Source organism: Carassius gibelio, chromosome B3, assembly GCF_023724105.1.
Source record: "Carassius gibelio isolate Cgi1373 ecotype wild population from Czech Republic chromosome B3, carGib1.2-hapl.c, whole genome shotgun sequence".
In the NCBI taxonomy this organism is placed as follows: domain Eukaryota; kingdom Metazoa; phylum Chordata; class Actinopteri; order Cypriniformes; family Cyprinidae; genus Carassius; species Carassius gibelio.
This window is the reverse complement of record NC_068398.1, coordinates 47127945-47147957: the sequence shown is the minus strand read 5'-3', so window position 1 is coordinate 47147957 and position 20013 is coordinate 47127945. Positions and strand designations below refer to the sequence as shown.

Below are 20013 nucleotides of genomic sequence, written 5' to 3'. Positions count from 1 at the left end.
TAAACCAAAGTAGCCAGCCCTGTTTAAGTATTTATGGATAAAAGCGCCTGCTAAATGAATAAATGTAAATTTAAGAATTCATTTCCTTTTTGTTTGGTTGATTTTCTTGGAATTTCATTAATGTAAGTGATTGAAATGAGACTCGTTTTGGCCAGTGAAGACTTGGGATGAAGTATGCAAATTTGCAAAAACAAAACCGTGTATCAGAATACTTTCCTCTCCCAAGAAAGCAGGCAGGTTGGGACTTGAAATACAGTAGAGTCTAGTTCTAAAATATGGCGCCTCACACATGACATGGCCACTGATTAAAATAAATGAAAACAAAGGAGCGAATAAGAACCGCTTCGCAACAGTTTAACTAAACTAAGGGGAACAGATTAATAATATGTCAAGGGAATAAATCTTTGAATGGTGGCCATGATATTGTAATTTTCTTGCTGCATGTCTTGTTTGGGTTCTGTTCTAAAATAGTTAAAGGAATAGTTTGCCCAAAAATAAAGATCCTGACGTCTTTACTCCCCAAGGCCCAGAGTGGCTAATCAAGAGAATTCCCAGTGGGTCGTCCATTAATTGGGCCGCCAGTGCCACATTGACCCAAACACAGTTTCACACAGCAAGAGTAAGTATCTAGTTTATTTTCAATGACAGACCGTGTCAGTGGGTGCTCCTACACCCAAACTCCCACCACTTGGGAGCCACAACAGATATTACGCTCTCAGTCATTTGAATTTGACTTAACTTGTATTAACAGTGATTTTCATTTGTGCAGGTGGCCTGTTCATATGATTTGACTGCATTATTATGTCTTATTTATCTTTATTTTCTTATAGAAACTTATGGGTAATTATATAACAGGATAATTTTCCTTTATCCAAATTCTTCTACTGCTAAGAAAGTGGGACGCGGTGGAGTAGAGGGTGTAACAGAAGCTGTCCTTGGGCATTAAAATCTTTAGCTTAAAATGGGCTTCACTCCAGCCCTTACTCCCACTTGTGACGTTCAGTTATTTTGAGAAATTCAACAAATAGACATTTCTTTCCGCAAGGAGAGTTTCTATCAAGTGATCTCTCACATGACGCGTTAAAGGTAAAACCTGAGCTGTGCTGATTTGATCTCGATCCACACTTCAGTAGAAATTAATCGCAATGAGGAAGAAGAAGTTAAAATGAGACTCAATGATTTATTCCTTGAGAACTAGAATAGAGCACATTCTTACGATGCACTTTGGAAAAGGCTTGAATTTTCTGCAGCAGTTAAGAACAGAGCCATGCTGCTCTGAAGTTTAGGATTTTTGGAGAGTAAGCTTGAAATATTTTCGGTGTACAAAACTACTCTAAATGTTGGGAACAGGCCCGGTGTTGCGGTGAGGTGGGGCGAATGGGGGATAATTGCTATATTAAGAGGAAGGAATTCAAAATAAAGTTAATCTCTCCACCTCTTCATAAGCTCAGAATGAGCGTGCTGCATCTTGTTCAACATGCAAAGCAGAGAGACAGTGTAACTGAGACAAGGGTGACGATTATGCTATGCCAGGATCCAGTTCAACCCGGTTTAGGATCAGGCCAGGAATGGGTTTGACTTGGCACTGATGGTGTGCAGAAGTACTCCGATGTGTTTGTGTGTGTTGGTTCCTAACAGTTCACCAGTGTTTAGCTCTCTACTGTACTGTATGTGAATTTAACTAGTGCATTCCTCAGTCACCCACCCTCCCGCAGCGGTAATGCTTCATTTTTATCTCAATGACCACCTCACCTTGCTGCCAGTGTTCGGAAAGCTCCTCCTTTCTCCTGCAAGAACTAAAACTAACATTGCAGTGGCTTCAACACTACAATGTCTTTGATATTTCCTATAATCTTATTACTGATGAAGTTTTAGTGACACAAGATTATTTTTGCATAATGTGCGTGAAACCGAACGTTTGAGTTGTTAATTGTGGTAATTCCAACAGTTCAAAAACTCATCTGAGCTTTGTGGTCTTAGCTGAGCTTTCGGCTGGTTTAAATGGGCAAGTCTATTCCTAATTTAACACACCTGCATGTAATTTTCTAGTGAGGACTTGGGTTAGATTTGTCAGCGGTATTTGATTGAGGATGAAGCTAAATTTTGCAGGACAGTGGGCCTCCAGAACAGGACTTGCACATCTCTGGTCAAGCAGTTGTGGGTGCTCTATCCCATAGGTCTTCAACCCTGCTCCTGTGGACCAACCAGGATAAAAATCAAATGGAGGTTAAAACAGAGGCATCCAATCCTGTTCCGGTGTCCTGCAGAGTTTAGGTCTAACCACAATTAAACACACCTTAAACTAGCCAATCAATGTCTTACAAGCATACTAGAAAGTTCCTGTTAGATGTGCTGAGGTAAATTGAAGCTTTACCCTGCAGGGCACTGGCCCTCCAGGACCGTGTTTGGACACCCCTGTGTTAAAAGAACTGCTCCAACTCTGCAGGCTGGGTCGACACTGATAACCATGTGGGACGTGTGCCAACATACAGTGCTATTGTGCTTTGGGCATCCCAAGTCCGAATTACAAATCAAGGACCTTTGCCAATCCCGCCCCTGATCTCTCTTCAACTTTTACTTCCTGTCAGTTCTGATCTGTCCTGTAATAATAAAGGCAAAAACAAATCTTTTATAAACTCAAGCCAGTGTCACCCAACACTATTCCTGAAGGCCCCCTCCTTAGTAGTATGCATTCTGTGTCTCTTTCACCCATCTGACCCAGTCTACTAATGAGCTGATGAGTTGAATCAGGTGTATTTGATCAAAGAGAATTGTAAAAAGTCCTTTTGAAAATACCGTCTTGGTCACCAGCTTCAATTTAAGTTCACTAAGTGTCAATTGAGACGCTTTATCTCTCCACAACAGATCTGTCATTTACCTAAACGTATATGACTCTGTTTTTCACTCTGCCAGATTCAATTTCTAGAAGGGTTAGTAATATATCCCTTCTGTTTCTGCCCTTGCCACAGTGGGTCCACCCTGACTTCGCGTCGTGCTTCCTGAAGAAAGGAAAAGCCCTGATGTGCTTGTCACCTGAGCTGATGGCCGGGGCTGCGTGATGGAGTCCGAATGTCTTCACTCGGCCCCTCTTCAGACACTCAAAGGCCGCTCTGTTTCAGCCTGATGACGAGCCGATTGGATATAATCTTGAGCGGCGGACTCAGGAGATGGGGAGGGAGAGGGAAACTCTACAGTAGGCTTTGCAGGGAAGGATCGTCTTTCTCCAGAAGTAGGAAACGAGCGTCGGAGGGTTCCTGCTGCCAGTCGGCTCTCTCCTCCTGTTACGACACAGGACCAAATTCAAACCATGTGTCCTCGCACCCGGTTAGCTGCTTTTGCCCACCTCTAGCATTAGCAGTCTGGACGGATCCATTTCACTGCCCCTCTCCCGTGCTGCGTTCTCATTCTCCCAGCCCCAAATGAGCCTCTCCGTGGGACTCCTGGCTTAATAGGCTGGAACTTTCCCATGTCCGGTCTCCGAAGGTGGTTGTTATCCTCCGAGGGCCCCTGTACGAGTTTCAAGCTCTGGCTCATGTTATGGGGTGAGTACAGTAGCCCACCTCAAGGGTCAAAGGTCACTTCCTCTTCACATCTCTGCTTAAAGATGTGTTAAATATGTGAAGGGTTGAATGTGTTTTTGGAATATCTTTTTGTTTAAATATGCAAAGCTAATGTGCCATATATTTGGGAGGGGGAAACATTTGCTGCCTTCTGCAGTTCTGATCTGTCACCACTTGAAATGTGTATTCATTTATGTATTCTTTGAGAGGAAAAAAAGGAGTGAAGATGATAGCGGAGTGTGTATTTTGCTTATACAAACATTTTGAGGCCTGTTTAATGGACAGGCTTCAATCTTCATGGGATATGACCCCTTGGCTAAGCACCATGGGCAGCATAATGACCTGACCTTAATAGCAGAATCAAATCTGGCCCTGGAGAGCCAGTGCCTTGCAGAGTTTAGCTCCAGTCCTAACCAAACACATCTGAGCAAGCCATTCAAGCTCTTTGGAGTTATTACAAAAATACAGGTAGGGGAGTTTGATCAGGGTTTGAGCTAAACCTTTGAGGAATCCGCTATAAGGGAACAAGGACTAAATAAGAGCTTTACCAGGAAATGATGGCACAATATGAACACGTCAAAAAGATGAATTTTTCTCACTCTTACTGCTGGTGTCAGCTTCAGACACACTGTTAAATTGTTTTTCTTCCTGTTTAATGGAGGTCCTGCTAGTTACTTAAGTACTTTATGATAGCTCTGTTTTTCGGGGGAGGCTGATTGACGATTTGAGAGCAAGGAATGGGTGAAACTATCTATCTATCTTTCTGTACAAGTACATATCATACAACTACAAGTACTATTTAGAGTTTTGTCTCTAAAATAAAACTTTTTTATCTTAAATGCCATTTCTTGCAAATGGCTCATGAGGTTAACTCAAATGACGTCTTTGTGAGAGACACTGATAGGTTACTGCTGCTCATATTTCTTTCTATGCAAATAACCTGCTGAATTATGACAGTAATTTATTATGATAGCCAAAAATAACACCTGGTGAATTAGGGTGAAACCAGAAATTGATTAAGTGTGTGACAGACAGGTATGTGCATTGTCTTTGTGTAAATGCCTGTCATCTGTCTTGGCGCACACGTTTTCTCTGAAAGACACGCTGCTACATCGAACCAGTCTGACCTGTGGCCTCCGTCTCCGTTTCACTTCCTCTTTTCTTCAGCAGAGCTTGTAGACTTGTTGCAGTGATGCACGTGTGTTATGAGAGGCAGACTAAAATTGTCTCTAAAACCCTCAGTCGTGTGTCTTTTCTGCTGATGTCGTCCACGTCATTGTGTCTCCGCTCTGAAAGCCTCTTGTTAGCAGATCAGGTGTCTTGTTCGCGCACAGATGTGTCTCGTAGCTTTACGTGGAGGGAGGTGTGTCATGATGGAAAGCTTTCTGAGTAAATGTGCAGGGATTATATGTGAAGACAGAGCTGCTTTTATCAGCGAAGCGCTGGCGTACCTGTGTGCCGTGTTTGATCATGCCTAACCCCCTCCACATCCCAGCGCTCCTCTGATCCCTCAGCTCGGCATTCCTCTCATAACAGTCAGACGCCTTTACCGCGGTGCGCCCCTACACCCATTACTGGACTCATTCCTGCCGTACTGTATGGGAAATACAAAAACAATCCAGGCCATTGTACATCCAGAGCGCTTCTGCCCTCAAGGCTTTGAAATTCTCCTTACCTGTCACAAAAATCCCCAAGTGTGGGATGGATGTATAAAAACTGATATTAGCTCTGTTCCAGACGAGAGGTGCCTACCTCGGCAACATTTCACGCCTGAAGGCTCTTACAGACAGTAGGCAACACAACCATGCTGCTTTATCATTCTACTTCTTTTTTGTGATGTGTGTAAACGGTACATGGTAGTCATTCAGTAACGTGGTTACCATCTGATACCATCACTGGACCACGGATCCACCTCAGTACTTTTTATAGTGAAGTTTCATCACAAATCTCAGTAGCTCTCTGGAAAATCTCAATATTTTGTAATCCTTTCTAGTATTAATAGAAAGTAGCACTGTCTCATTAAAAATGTACCTAGTTTTACTGAAACCATATGCGACCTGCTGCAGTTTAGTCCATGATGGCTGGAGCCCTGTGTCCCAGAATCCACGTGGATGAAGTTCTGCTTCAACACACACATTGTGACAGAAAAGTTCAGGACTTGTCTCTAAGAGGATTTGGTGTGTGTGGGTGGTTTTAAACACTGAGGTCAGGTGGAGCAGTCGTTCCAGGAGCCAGGGCTGCAGTTAGCACACATGCATCAAAAGCAGCTTTGCTTGTTAAAGTGTGTTATGGTGCTGAACGCAGCAGGGTGGGAGTGCGCACCAAACTTGCTTTGTTTAAATGTTGGCTCCTGGATGGAAAAAGGCCCTGCAAAGCTCAGGATGCTTTGAGAGAGATCCACAGGAAGATTCATACTGACTGCTGTAGAATAATGACGAATGTTTATGTAGCTCCACTGTGAAAACATACCTATAGAATCTACTCGGTACAATGTTGTGCACCCAGTTTACTCCGATTTCATCTTAGATGTTGAGTAAAGACTACCTAGATTTAACAGCGAAGCCCACTATAAATCTGTTAGGTAAAACCTGTCATTTATTTAACCTGTCAACACTTTTATTTTACAGTGTCTTTGTTTCATTTGTTACATGTCAATAAACAGTAATTACAAACTAACCCTTAACCAAACCCAGTCCTAACACTGTAGTAAGTGCATTTTGTTAACGTTAATGCTGTCAAACGATTAATCGCATCCAAAACAAGTTTGTAAATCTATTTAATATATAAACATAACATTTTCCTAAAAATATACATGCATGTGTTTGTATTATACATAATACATATATACAGTCAACACCTTTATTTTGGATGTGATTCAATTGGGATTAATAATTTGACAGCACTAATTACTGTTACCCGTTACGTAAAGTGTAATTATACAATTAAGTACTATTATAATTATGCAAATAAAGTAACCAGTGCAGCTAGCATAGCCAACATTTGCAACAATCAGAAAGAGTTGAATTTGGCTTTTGACTATTGTCATTAAGTGCTGCACATTATCACCACAGCCTAACCACAGCTCTACTCTTCACCACAGAAACGTCAACAAAACAGAAACTATTTGAAATGCCCAACATAACTGAACATTTTACACAAACAGGCCTTTGTCTTTGCTCAGAAACATAAAATAACATTTAATTTCAACATCACCTTTCCTGATCCAGCCCTATACAAAGCATACCGGGAACTAAAAAAAAACACGTCAACTTTTCAGTTAAGTAAAAGGTAAAGTAAACTTAAGTTTTATGTATTTAAGTAAATTGGACACAATTAAGTAAAAGCAAAATCTTCAAAAATGTGTTGCTTTAATTCGTTTAAATTATGTAACATTCATTACGACTTTGACTTTCAATCTCCAATTGCAGAAGAACAAAATGGGTCTGAGGCTTTTATGCTTCATGGATACTTCTGGTGCTCTTGAAAACCATGAGCATTGGCGAACATACTTTCTGGAAATCCACTCGTGTCGGGTTACGTGACGGTTTGACAACATGTCGAATCGTTGTTCGCAGGGGCGTCCACATGTGTTTGCCGCTTCCATTCCCAAGGTCCGGAATCTCAAGCATGTGTGCTGTTGCAGGACAGACGAGATTAGATGGATGTGCTGTAAGGCTGGGCGAAGTCATGAGACACCCACAATGAGCATGTTTTCTTAAAGATGAAAAGCTGTAAATCTGTCATTCGCAGTGAATAATACAGGAAGATTCAGATTGTGTTCTGAAGTCTTTAGGCGTTAAATGTTTACACAAGGCAGTGTCAATATTCGCTCGCTCGCTCTAGCCCACGGGAGCAGCACCTGTGGTAGCTGGCACCCAGAGCCCTCCAATCGAGGCACTGCACAGACATGAAGCACAGTAACAATGAGCACCAATGCAAAAGCAGAAAAACATTTGCGGTTTGCCAGGAGAGAGGGCTTGAATAACCGCCCGTGAAGGGGTTGCCATGTTTGTGTGCGGCGGCCGCGCTGGGAACAGGATGTTTGGGCCTCCAGGTGTGTGTCGGTCTCTGTCGGGGCTTGTGGGATTGCTGCATGACGGCTGTAATGATAGGCTGCTGCGGGCGAGGACATGACTGCGCAGTGGTCCGCGGGCATGTGGTGCCTCCGCAGACACACACACAACAATGAGCGATAAATCAAGAATCTGCTTTGCGAAGCAGGCGTTCACTGGAGAGGCCGATGGTTTTCAGTCTCTTTGATGAACACTAAGTCCTGTTTGCATTCTGCCAGTGTTGAGGGTAAAGCATTGATAGTTACTGGAGTTAAAAAGAAAAGTAATGCATTACTTCTAAATTAACAAGAAAATATGAGTTACTTTTTCAAAAAAGTAACGCAAGTTTCTTAGTTTTACTGTTTTTTCAACTGACACCTTTCCTGTCAGTGCAGACGTGTTTTCTTCAGCCTGTTGCTTGTTAATTTCATTCTTGTTGTGAAATGGCCTTTACAGATGCCAAAAATATAACTTTGTTACTTTTGCGCAAATGTCTTTTTATTAACAAAAAACCCCAATGCATTACTATCCATCAAAAGTAACCGAGTAATGCAGTTAGTTACTTATCAATGGAGTAGTGCAATATTTGTAATGTACTACTTTTAAAAGTAAATGTACAGTAGATTACACAGGGGGCAAGTGTGTTCACTTCAAGGGTTTCAAGGGCTGGTGTGACTGGATCTATTTGAATCAAAGAGACAGGACAGTCTGTGTGCATGGCGTGATATTTTATTTGTATCCAGAATCAGGTGATGCGAACATCATGTTAATGTTTCGGTCCCCTCTCTTGTGCGCTGATGGTCTCGTCCTGCAGTGTGACACACGGCGTACGCTGCAGTGCTACCCGTACGGTGTTCGGAAACAGCACAATGACTCTGATTGTCTGAGCTGTCAGTCTCAGGGAAGGAAAACCGGGCATGTGGTGAACCGACGCACACAATAAAGGTGGAAGACGGGGCTCTGGATCCCATTGTGGGCTCACCACACCGGCCGCCTGTGCGCTCGTTTCCCTGTTCTGTCAGAGCGCTTCTACCCCGTGTGGTTCTCTGTCAGAGCATCAACACACGGCCCATTGTCTCTCCCGAGCCCCTGTCCACACAGGTGTCAACACAAACACTCGGGAAAAAAGAAGTAGGATGTAGTCACGCCACCACAGAGTGGGTCTTTCCGTCCTGTTGACACGGATGAGCCGTAATAATGACTAAATGACTGCTCACTCTCATTTCACAGCCGCAAGTAACAGCTTCGCTAAAGAAAATTATCATCAAAATCATTTTATACAATATAATTATATGTTCAATGCTATGAATCAGGTCACTTGTAAACCACACTCGTATATAAATCTAGCATCTAGGTCATTTAAGCCAAATATTGTGAATATTTTAGGATTTTGAATCAGCCGTTGTGAAAAGAAGTGTTGTAAATTGTACTAAATGTGCACCTGAACACACTCTGAAAACAAGGTACAGAAGTTATCACTGAAAGTTATACTTTTGTAGCTTCCTTACTCCTAAAAGATGTATATTGGTACATTATACGACCTAAAGTGCACATATTGGTACCATATTTGGTATTTATTTTTCTGGTGTAAAAGTGTATCAAAAAAGTCCCTAATATTAATGAAATAATTTCCACTTAAGCGTGTTAAGAAACTATAGTCTCTTTACGTACACTTAAGTACACTTTTAAAAGTGCTGTTTGTAATGGTCAAATTAAAATATTGATTTTAAATTGCTAGATTATATCGTAATGTACATAAGCACATATTTTGATGTGTTGACTAACATACTTAAGCACGTCATTTCAACTGTAGTGTTATTAGATATTACATTTAATTAAATTGCAAGTTCAGCTAATTGCATCAATCTAAATTGAATCTATAACACATTTGCAGTTGCAGACGTCAAATGTCTGAAAACATTACGCTCAGTTCACACTTGAGTGTATTGTTTCTGTGAGAAGTACTTTTTTAAAGTATTCCCAAGTGTGCCTCTCATTGAGCTACATGATGGCAATGTACTTCCTCCTTTATGAAAAAGTTTCCATCCTAAAAAACATTTTCTGATTGATTGCGAAGGAAATTCTCAGTGTAAGCCACAAATCAGTGCATTTTCTGTTTAGAGCCACAGCAGAAACACTGTGAGACGTAATCCGTCCCACCATTTAGGGTTTCTTGTCTTTTGTCCCTACAGCTGGGCATCAGTCTGAGGCTGTTGTCTTGTGTAGTGCATTGTGGGTGTGCGGTGAGGGTTTTTCCCAGCTGACGCTCCTCACAGGTGTCTCGGATCTACAGTAGGTGTGCATTAACGCTCACTAAATGACTGTCTCTCGTTCACATACTCCAGATTCTTGGCCTGTGAAGTCATCTTTTGTTCCTGTTCCGACACAGTTCCCGGACCAATGGGCTGGTGCTTTCTTTCCATTATGAGCTCTCACTCATGAAACCTGTGCAATGCTTAACCAAACATGCAGTGTTAAAAATGAACATGGCTCAAAACATCAACACAGAGATGTCTCCATGAGAACGGTCCATCACAGACATTAGTGACAGGACGGTAACCGGTTTGACCGAGACTGGAGAGCATTTCAGAGACGTGATCACATGAATCAACTAGAACCGTCTGCAGAAAGAGGGTCCACAAAGCGCAATGGTTGGACTATAAACACATCAAAATGGCTAAAACTCAATTCGAATTTTGTACCTAAATGTTATCAACATTTATCAATATAATTAAAATGCATTTTTTCAGTTGGTGGGAACTAGTTTTTGTCTTTTCTCCTGAGGCCACAAGTAAATATTACTAATGCACATTCCTTGAAAGCAATAAAATAATACAACTGTGAACATGAGATGCAGAGGAATGGGGAAAAACGGCATAAATTCTCGCGACTTGTTTTGTGTGAACGACTTGGGTTTCACTTTTGATGTTGACAAGATCTTCTCCGCATTCATGTTGTATTTTTGCGCAATATTTTGAATTAACAATGTAGCAGCGCCGCATCCCGTGGCTACAACTGAATAGCCTAAAAAAAAAAAAAACGTTAAAATGCAGTGACACCTACATCGTCATCGTAGCTTGTGTACCACTAATAAGGCTGCCTGACGCTTGCTTAGAATTAGAACGCAAAGTTTTTGCATTCAATTATGCATATTTATTTTAATGTCGATGTATATTCAAAATGAAATTTTGTTTTTTTGACAGCCCTAATAACCAGCTTAACAAGGCCTGATCTCTTTTTTTAAAAAAACTGATTAAAACAACACCTCAGAATCGAAGGAGAAATGAAATGCTATTTTGCATGAATTATATTTTTAGAACTATTGATAAGTTTGGCATTAGGTAACATTTATCATTGTTGTTCAGCAAACTTTCAGCTCATGCAGTTTGATGCGGTTTTAACTCGATACAGCCTTATTTGAACTAGATTATAGCATGTGATCACATTCCAGAGCGTGATGTTATTGTGCTGATATGCGAGCTCCTTCATCGTCACTGTTTTCTGCGGTCCTGAGTTATGTGACGTATTCCAGGGCTTATGTCTCCATGTCAACAGCTCATTTTACACCGCTACCGTCAGCCACACATCTAATATTTAACCTGCTCTCAAATGGTTTTTGGGACTGTGTTTATAGTAGGTGAATGGGAATGAGTGGATATGTGTGGAAGTAAAGCTCGGAAGGCTTCCCATGTCATGCATCTGTGTAAAATAGATCCACTCATAATTAGCCATTATTTAGCCGTTCATCACTAGCCATTTGGTGTTGAAGTCATTTTTGTGTGTAAACTGCTGGTGTAGTTCATAACAGTTTTGAACATTATGCATTTTGCTTCGTATTTTAAAGCTTCGCAAACCTCATTTAGTGAAATGTGTTGGATTGAAAAACGAGACATTGTGCTGAAATGAATGCAGCTTGTTTAGGTATTTTGATCTGTAATGCAAAGACAGTCCTTTTTAATGGAGTCCAAATTGATCAACTAAGTCCATACTTCACCATAACTACATCGTAAATCTTAAAGTCAATTTAATGATACAGCAGCTAAATGTTAGGAGTATCGTACATCTTGCGTCATTTCTAATCTATTTAAACCAACAAAAAACAAATGTCAATAAAGAGTCTAATGATCTAAGATTTTTCATTAGCAAAATGACTTTGATAAGAGTAAACATTGTATGTCTGCTTCACTAATGGTGAGGTAGAAGGGCTCTTCATGAATTGAAGAAGTTTTGTTTGTAGGGGCCCCTTCCTGTCGAGCCCTTCAGGGGCCCTGTGTCCGATTGAATTTAGTGTCATCAGATGTGTGACCCGGGACCGCAAAACCAGTTTAATTTATACATCGATGGAAGCTTATTTATTTAGCTTTTAGAGACAACTATTTGAAAATCTGGAATCTGAGTGTGCAAAAAAAATACAATATTGAGAAAATCTCCAAATGAGGTTTGAACTTATAAAAAATTAAGTTGTGATATATTTACAGTAGGAAATTATTTTTGATTTAAAAGAAAAATGAAAAATTTTGACCCATACAGTGTATTTTTGGCTATAGCTACAAATATACCTGTGCTACTTAAGATTGCTTTTGTGCTCCTGTGACCCATTTATTTAGAACAATGATACCACATTGGATATATTTTGACTTTATGTTGGCTTAACAAAGCCATGGTGCTGGTATTGTAGAAATGGTGAAATAAAATCACAGATAACAGCTACAGCCACCAAACTCAACATACTCCTTAAGACTGAGATCAAATATTGCCCAAATCACTTAGCCTCCCATTAAAATTCCTCCTAAAACTAAAGCTACGGCCTCCAAATCAGCCTGTCAATCTGTCTTGTACATAAAAGCTGACAAGCAGCCTAAACTTGTCTCTTCAGACTACTAGCTGAAGCCCGGATGACTTCAGGACTCTCAGGAGTCTGTTTTTGGCGTGCGACGGTCCAGTCCTGCCTGAAAGCGAGAGTGGCAAGGCACCTGGGAACGGGAAGGTGCGGTCGAGTGTGTCTGTTCCAGATGCAGCCTCTGGTTCCTCCTTGCCAACAATGGGTCGTGATCGTGGTGCACAGGGCCTCCTGCTCGCCGACCACCGTCCACGTCTGTCTGCACGGCCCCCCACGCGCGGCATTAGCGAAAGTCGCCGTTTCTTCAGGTGGAACCGGATCGTTCTGTGGTTTGGCTTGCTCTGTGTTGACACAGTCTGGTTTCTCCCAGACATTTTGACACCGGTGATGGGCATGTGTTGAGCAGTTTTATCTGTGGGGTTGCATCATCATCTGATCACCTGATGTGTTCTGACAACACTCTTCATGTCAACAGAACTCACTTCTCGTGTGCAGTTTGTGCACTTCTACACGTACTGGTCTCATGCACTCATAAACATATATTTAGTTGGGTGTAACCAAGTTCCAGCACATAACATTGACAAAATAGGTAGTATAGTGTGACGTTGCATAATACATAATGTGATATTTTACATTCGTACAATATTAGATATTTCAATAACAGCTAACATAACACAGTGTAGGGAGCATGCATAGTTGTTTATTAGCATGCCAAGAGGCTGATTATTAGTACTTATAAAACACATATTCTGCATGACCATATTCTACCCGATACCTAAACTTAACAACCTTACTAACTAAGTTACACACAAAATGGCTAAAAAATATGGTGCAGATTAGTGGTGTGCGATATTGACAAAAAATTAGATCTCAGGTATTTTCTGTCATTTTATTGATGATAATTAGATGACATTCTGCACATTTTGTGCTGGTATCTTAATGGCTGCTGAAGTTTTTCATATTCTGTGTGGATTATAAACTGAATTTTACATTTTATGGACATATTTACCTTTATAAAGACAATTTTTAAAAAGTGTCTTATCTTTTGAGCCAAATTCTTAAATTTAATCAGTGAATTAGAATAATAAGACTTTTGTGATGTTATCAAACAAATGAAATCATTATCAACAAAATTCATCTTTGCAATGCAGAGGAAACATAGACACTGCATCTGAAGGGACTTATAGATGTGTTTTCACATTGTTTAATGCAGGACATGAATGCATTTAACCTGCAGTACAAATGTAAAAATAATGTTTTGACAAATTAAACGGAAAACATTGAATACTGTTATTTGAAACTATTTAAATAATTAAAAGACACTTTAAATGTGAAATTAAAACTACCAGTAGGTGGCAGCAAGTCACCGTTAATTAGTGAGTCATTGCGATTTAATGAATAATTGAAACAGTTGAATTATTCAGGAACGAAACACTGTCATGTCGCTCAGAGACGCAAAACAGTGCTGTGGCTATGAATTATTTTTCTTGTCAAAATTGCGCAAAAACAGGAAATATGGTGTCTAAAATTTGTTAATTGAACCGTTCTACAAAATCAATATCACATTTGTAATGATGGTAATTTTTGAAGAAAAAACTGCACTCAACGTGTGAAATTGGTTAACTATATGAAATGCTGTATATGAATTTTGTGACCATTCAAAATGTATTTAAAAAGACTGAATCATGCAGTGAATGGCGTACTCTAAACGCACTATACTAGACTTCACGAAATGCATGCATGCGCGCTGTAGATGTGTTTTGAATGGTTTTTGCAAAATACTCTGTCAAACCACACATCGTTAAAACAACAATTACAATGTTATCGCAGGTGATCTATATCGCACACCCCTAGTGCAGATTCAGTTGTGTGCACATCAGCACATTCGCTTGAAGTGACACACAGTAAGCACATTTGGCATTCTGGTCCGTATCAAATATCGAGCATGCTACATCAACTCACCACACCTGAATGTGCAGTCGCTCTTTGGCAGCTTTCCTGTCGACCTACGTACGATTTCCCAGAAAACATTTTCATGTCACTCAGCGTGACTAATTGGTGTCGAGCAGCAGTCCTGTCTGCTCCATAAGCATCTGACGTAGAGCGAGTGTTTGATAACAGATCGCTCTCAGTTATGATCCATGGACTTCATATCCATAAGGAGAAAGTAAAATGAGGGTGTTGCTGACAGACAGTAAGACTATGGCGCTATAAAGTAATTGTACAAACAAATAAACATAAATGACCAATGTAAATTAAAATTTAACTATCCTAATTGGTCATTGCAAAACACCTAAGGCTGTGTGTCCTCCAAAGCATACCTGAAACAACTGCAAAATACTGGAGCATTGACTCATTTTCACCATGTTTATTTTAGCCACACTTCAAGCAGAACTGAGAATAATACGCAATGGCTCGTGGGTAAATTTCTCTTTCCATTTCCTGTGAAGTGATGTTCACTTGTTCTTATGTCAGTGGCAGTGCCCTTCATACTGGACATAGACACTTGAGACCAGCTGAATGAAAATACAAACTCTTTCTCTGCCAGTAGGTGGCGCTTCTGAAACGACAGAAACACAGGAGCAGCCCAGCGCAACTTTCCGTAACAGTCAAGACTTTTTTGTGGAACACAAAGGTGACTTTTAGCAGGATGTTTGCGCTGCGCTGCCATATATTTTTTTTTTTTGTCAGATATTTATAATTATATATTTATACTTTCATAGACAAAGTTATGGTTTGACTTCAGAGGATGTTAAAAAACACTGCGTGCGTCTTATGGACTACTTTCGTAATACCTCAGTGGTCATGTTTCTGTAAATTGGCAGCTCTTGATCACTGCTCATTTTGTGGAAAAAAAGGTTTGGAGCAACATGATTTTAGGTTGAACTCTCTTGATAAACATGTGCTAATGAACCATCTTGTTCTCGGTGGTTTTGCTGTCTTGCGTTGACGTGGCTTTGATTTGCCAATCGAATGACTTGCAGCGGTTCTCGCTGGAGGTCTGTTGACCTTCTGTACGAGATCAGTGTTTCGTCAGCAGTGACGTGATGGCACCGCTGACTTCATGCTGGCTCTCTGCTGCCAGATTGGGAACTCAGGACTTTATTTTTGGAAATCTTCTAGAAATAGACTCTGGCTTGAGCTGCGAGTTACTCCCCAAATCCCTGAATGACACACACTGGATGCAAGATACCCCGCCTGTATTCTGTCCAGACTACAGTTGATCTCTCTCAGTCTGAGCTTGCCAGCTGTTTGTTGTCTGTTAGGATGGGTTTCAGTGGTCAGTATGCCATTACAGTGAGTGTGACAGGACAGTTTTTGGAAAGCTGTTGCTGATACTGATCAGTGCTGGTGTGTTACATAACCCTAATGAAGTCTTAAGCCAAAGATATGCTGTAGACCACAAGTATCCAAACAGTTGAGAAAGTGAGCACACTCCTATTGCCCATACATAACATGAGGCTTTATAATAATGAAGTGTATCCATCTGGGAATATCCATTTATTGTACGTGTCACCACATGCACAGAGATCCAAGTTAAACCTCTGATGGTCCATTTTCCAGTAGCTTAAACGTCATCTGAAGTTGTATGAGGTTGTATCGCCTTCTCAGATGCTTTGATTTGAAATGCCTACATTGGTGAGGGGCACACTATCAATTTTACAACGGAGTTTAAAACATTGTAATTTACCGGCCACTGTCTGGTAACTTTACAAAGTATTCACATCTTCCAAATGATGAGTCATTATTTTGTATCCTGTATACGGTTTGTGTTGTTCTCAGTTGTTATCTAATCATTTTAGCCCATTATTGCATGTAAATATGATGTCATTGATCAACTATCCTGATTACTTGTTGGTATATTAGCTATTAGTCATAAAAATGTCCACTGTTTGACCACTACTTAGTTCATTTCAGTATTTAAATGTGCTTCAGAGATAGATTCAGTGTTGTTAATCAAGGTGCTAACAGTGTTTTTCTCTTTCTTCTTTCCCTTGAAGCTGGGCGAGGTGAACTCCAGGATGTCAGATGTGATGCTTCACACAGATGTTCACGGTGAGATTTTAAAATCTGGTTTCTGTAGCGTATAGTGTTGTTCCATCAGGTCTGTGTGAACACCGTGTGCTCCTCCAAACTCAGAAGAGAGCCGCTCTTGTTGATTCCTTGGAGATCCCTCAACCCATGCTCATGGCATTTGGTTGTAATGGTTCTTGGGATCAGTAAACCGTGGGAGTGTGGTTCTGATCATGATCATAAAATCCACTACTGTTTTCATTTAGCTGCCGTTTTTAAACCAGAACACCATTAACCATATAGCCTGATTCACAGTAGTTTATTAATAAGGTAATAGGACAGGTGACAGTTGTTGGGAGATGGTACAGTATGATTGGGTAATCATAGTAAAGTCTGAAGTTTACCTGATGAAGTTCATACCGCTGTGATGTAATACTTCTACAGGCTAATTACTGTGATAAAGCTCCTTTCATCTGTGTCTCAAACTGTGTGCTAGGATAACTGTTAGCAGGCGCTGTCACAACAGCTAGATATCTGACAATTACAATGGATTTGTGATGTCCTCCTATTTGTGAAAAGAATCTTCTAAGAGGCTCAGCTTACCAGTTTAATAAAGCTTGGGGCCCATGTCAGGAGACTTGGTTCACTGATGGACATAGGCCCTGCATTTTTACCATAACTTTTGTTAGTTGACACCTATCATTTACACTACACATGTGTTTTTCGACCCTCTGAAACTGAGACTTTTAAAAACGCTGCAGACCCCGTTTTGGTTTGAAAACTCAGGTTGCATTTCAGTGTAAACGGACCAAAAGGGAAACTTTTGAAAAGGAGGGCGTGGTCGCCCACATTCCCTCAGCCTAACCTTGACGACCGGTAAACAATTACATCATGCTCATTATTGTACCCATAGATATGTATAAGTAGATTCCCCCATAGCTATACAACCGCTCCAAGCACAGAGATATCTGTCATCTTAATAAGGAAATCTACCTATAATATCTATGGTTGTTCCTGCATACGTTTTGGTTGTGTAGCACGCAGTGAAAACGCCAGTGTAGACCAGGATCTTTATATTAGTCCCATTAGTAATAGAAAGGCAATTATAATACTTTCTGGTTTGTCGTCAGCATCAAGCAAATATGTATTTATATAATTTAAACAAATCTTTAAATGACTAATAAACATTTAATTTCACAAACCTTGCAAACTTAGTGGAATCCAGCTGTGTGATATTGTGAAGTGTGTATCCAGCATGATCACGTGTTCTCTGCGTGATGGTCAGTCTGTGTGAATTGAATGCTTTGGACTATAAAATCAGGATTTCAAATTATACTGCGCTTTATGCATTCGCACACTTTTTCAACATTTTCTTCTTTGTAATATAGTCCTAAACTCATAAGTAAAGTACAAATCTGACAGTTACTTAGAATTGGTACAGTATTTGTGACTCTGTGATTGCACTGATGTTTATTTCTGAAAGAAACAACAAATTCAAGAAGCAGGATGGGAAACATTATAAAAACATTTTCCCTCAAAACTCATGCCAACCTCTCACAACTTTCATAGAGTCGCACTGATATCACAGCCACTCAAAAACAAAGACAAGATGTTTGGTAATGTGAATGGTGTATGTTGTATAAGAAAATAATAATTGATTGTATTTCATTTCCACCATTCTTCCAATCTCAACAAATCTGCATCATCCTTTCTAGCTCAATAGCACAACATTTTTTTTATTTACAATTTTTTTTATTTGCTATTCTGAACAGTTTTATATTTTTTGTGCAAGATATTCACCTGCATATTAACCGTCATATTAATTAGTTCACCCCCCCCCCCAAAAGAAACAAACAAACAAATTATGTCATCATCCACTCATCCTCCTGTAGTTCCAAACCGATCACTTTTGTTCATCTTCAAACCCAAACAAGGATATTTTTAATGAAACCTGGAGATTTCTGTCCCTACACAGAAAGTCCACAAAACCAAAATATCAAGCAGCACATTTTAGCTACTGTTTAACCCCTTTGCGTGCAAACATCGCTGACGGCCCCAGTTTATTATTGTTTCACTTTCACAGCACATTAAACATCACTGTCTTACTTCATCTGGACAAACTGTGCATCAATGGAAAGTTTAAAGACTCAAGCTTCGATATTTGACCAATATTTTGATAAAACATTGTTGCAGTGACAGATATTTAGTGATTTATGTCAGGAGTGCAAAATAATAAATCCGTATTATGCCACATTTTGAATAGAAATTCACAACTCACTCATATTCAGTCACGTCAAGAGCGGTTTATTTGTGTTCACATAGACTCACTGAACAGCGTCAATAAGGATTTACAGACCAAAGATGCATATCTGCGGAGATATATGGATATATTTACTCTTGTTTACTTCATATTTCTTCAGACAGAATCGTCATTTCTATTCATTTTCCACGGATTTACGCGATCAGATGATAAACAGCCTCTCCCAGCGATCTCTGTGTGCGTGCAGTAGTCACAGCTCGTGCGGTGTGTGACTCAGACTCTGATTGGGTCTTTCAAACATCAATCTTAGAGTTTCATATCTGGACACCGCCCCATCGTGTCACATGCTTCCTGCACACTTCCTGGTAGTTATCTGGCCAAAACAACACTGAAACACCTCTGTACACACAAAATATCCGAATAATAAACCCGCGATTACGATAGTAAAGCTTGGTATGAGAATTTCTTGAGATCTGGGGCGTTTTTATAAAAAAAATCGAAAATGTACATCGGAAATGCTAACTTGTGCAGCGATGAAAAAGGCTACAAATAACATATTTTTACAACAGTAAACGACCAAATTCCACCCCTGATCGCTAAAGGAAGTTATTATAAACACTCGATCGGGGTTTAAAGTGAGTTTTGAGTAAAAGTGTACTAATAATTTCATAAATTGTCAGATGTAGCTTGATGCTAACGTTAGCACCAATGCTACTAATAGCAGGTGCTTTTCTTCTTCATAATGCATTTTTGTCTCAATAATTCACGTAAGGTCGTAAGAAAATGTTTTGTTGTATTTTTATAGTAAGACTTTTGATAAATAAGGGCTAAATGCAAAGAGAGACTGAAGTGAGATCGCTGCTTTGTTGCTTTGTAAAGCCTGAAAAACCACAATCAAGGCTAATAAAGGTGGAATAAAAACAAAAGAATAATGATAAAAGAATAATGCGGATAATGTGTCATACTTGGCGGAGGTGTGAAAGAACCGTTTGGTGAGAACAATACAATCATGATTCGGGCAGTTTTCAACAGTGATACATACACAAAGAGCACAGGAAAGTTTACATGTGAGATCTTACAGAGATGACAAGGGCCATAAATCAATCTGATTAGCCTTCTCTAAAAACACACATGACATGGCCTTAGAAAATATTTCATAAAATTCACAGTTTTACAGATTCGATTATGAAATTTTTTATGAAGTCTTGGAAGACTTGTGGCCTTAGCTACACTGTGTTTTCAAACTCATTTCCTACATCAACATTTTTTTAAATACATTTAAAACAT

At 39.9% G+C, this 20013-nt stretch overlaps 1 long non-coding RNA gene across 4 annotated transcripts in view; it reads left to right on the top strand.

Annotated features, from left to right (window-relative positions):
• The window catches only part of LOC127952328 (uncharacterized), a 68874-nt gene that overhangs the window by 36922 nt on the left and 11939 nt on the right, over positions 1-20013 (top strand). For 3 of the 4 annotated variants that reach the window (XR_008152905.1, XR_008152904.1, XR_008152902.1), the window contains exons 2-3: positions 2970-3542; positions 16454-16508. This is a non-coding gene — a long non-coding RNA (uncharacterized LOC127952328). The remainder of the gene's footprint in view (positions 1-2969; positions 3543-16453; positions 16509-20013) is intronic. The other variant, XR_008152903.1, reaches the window with a different exon arrangement.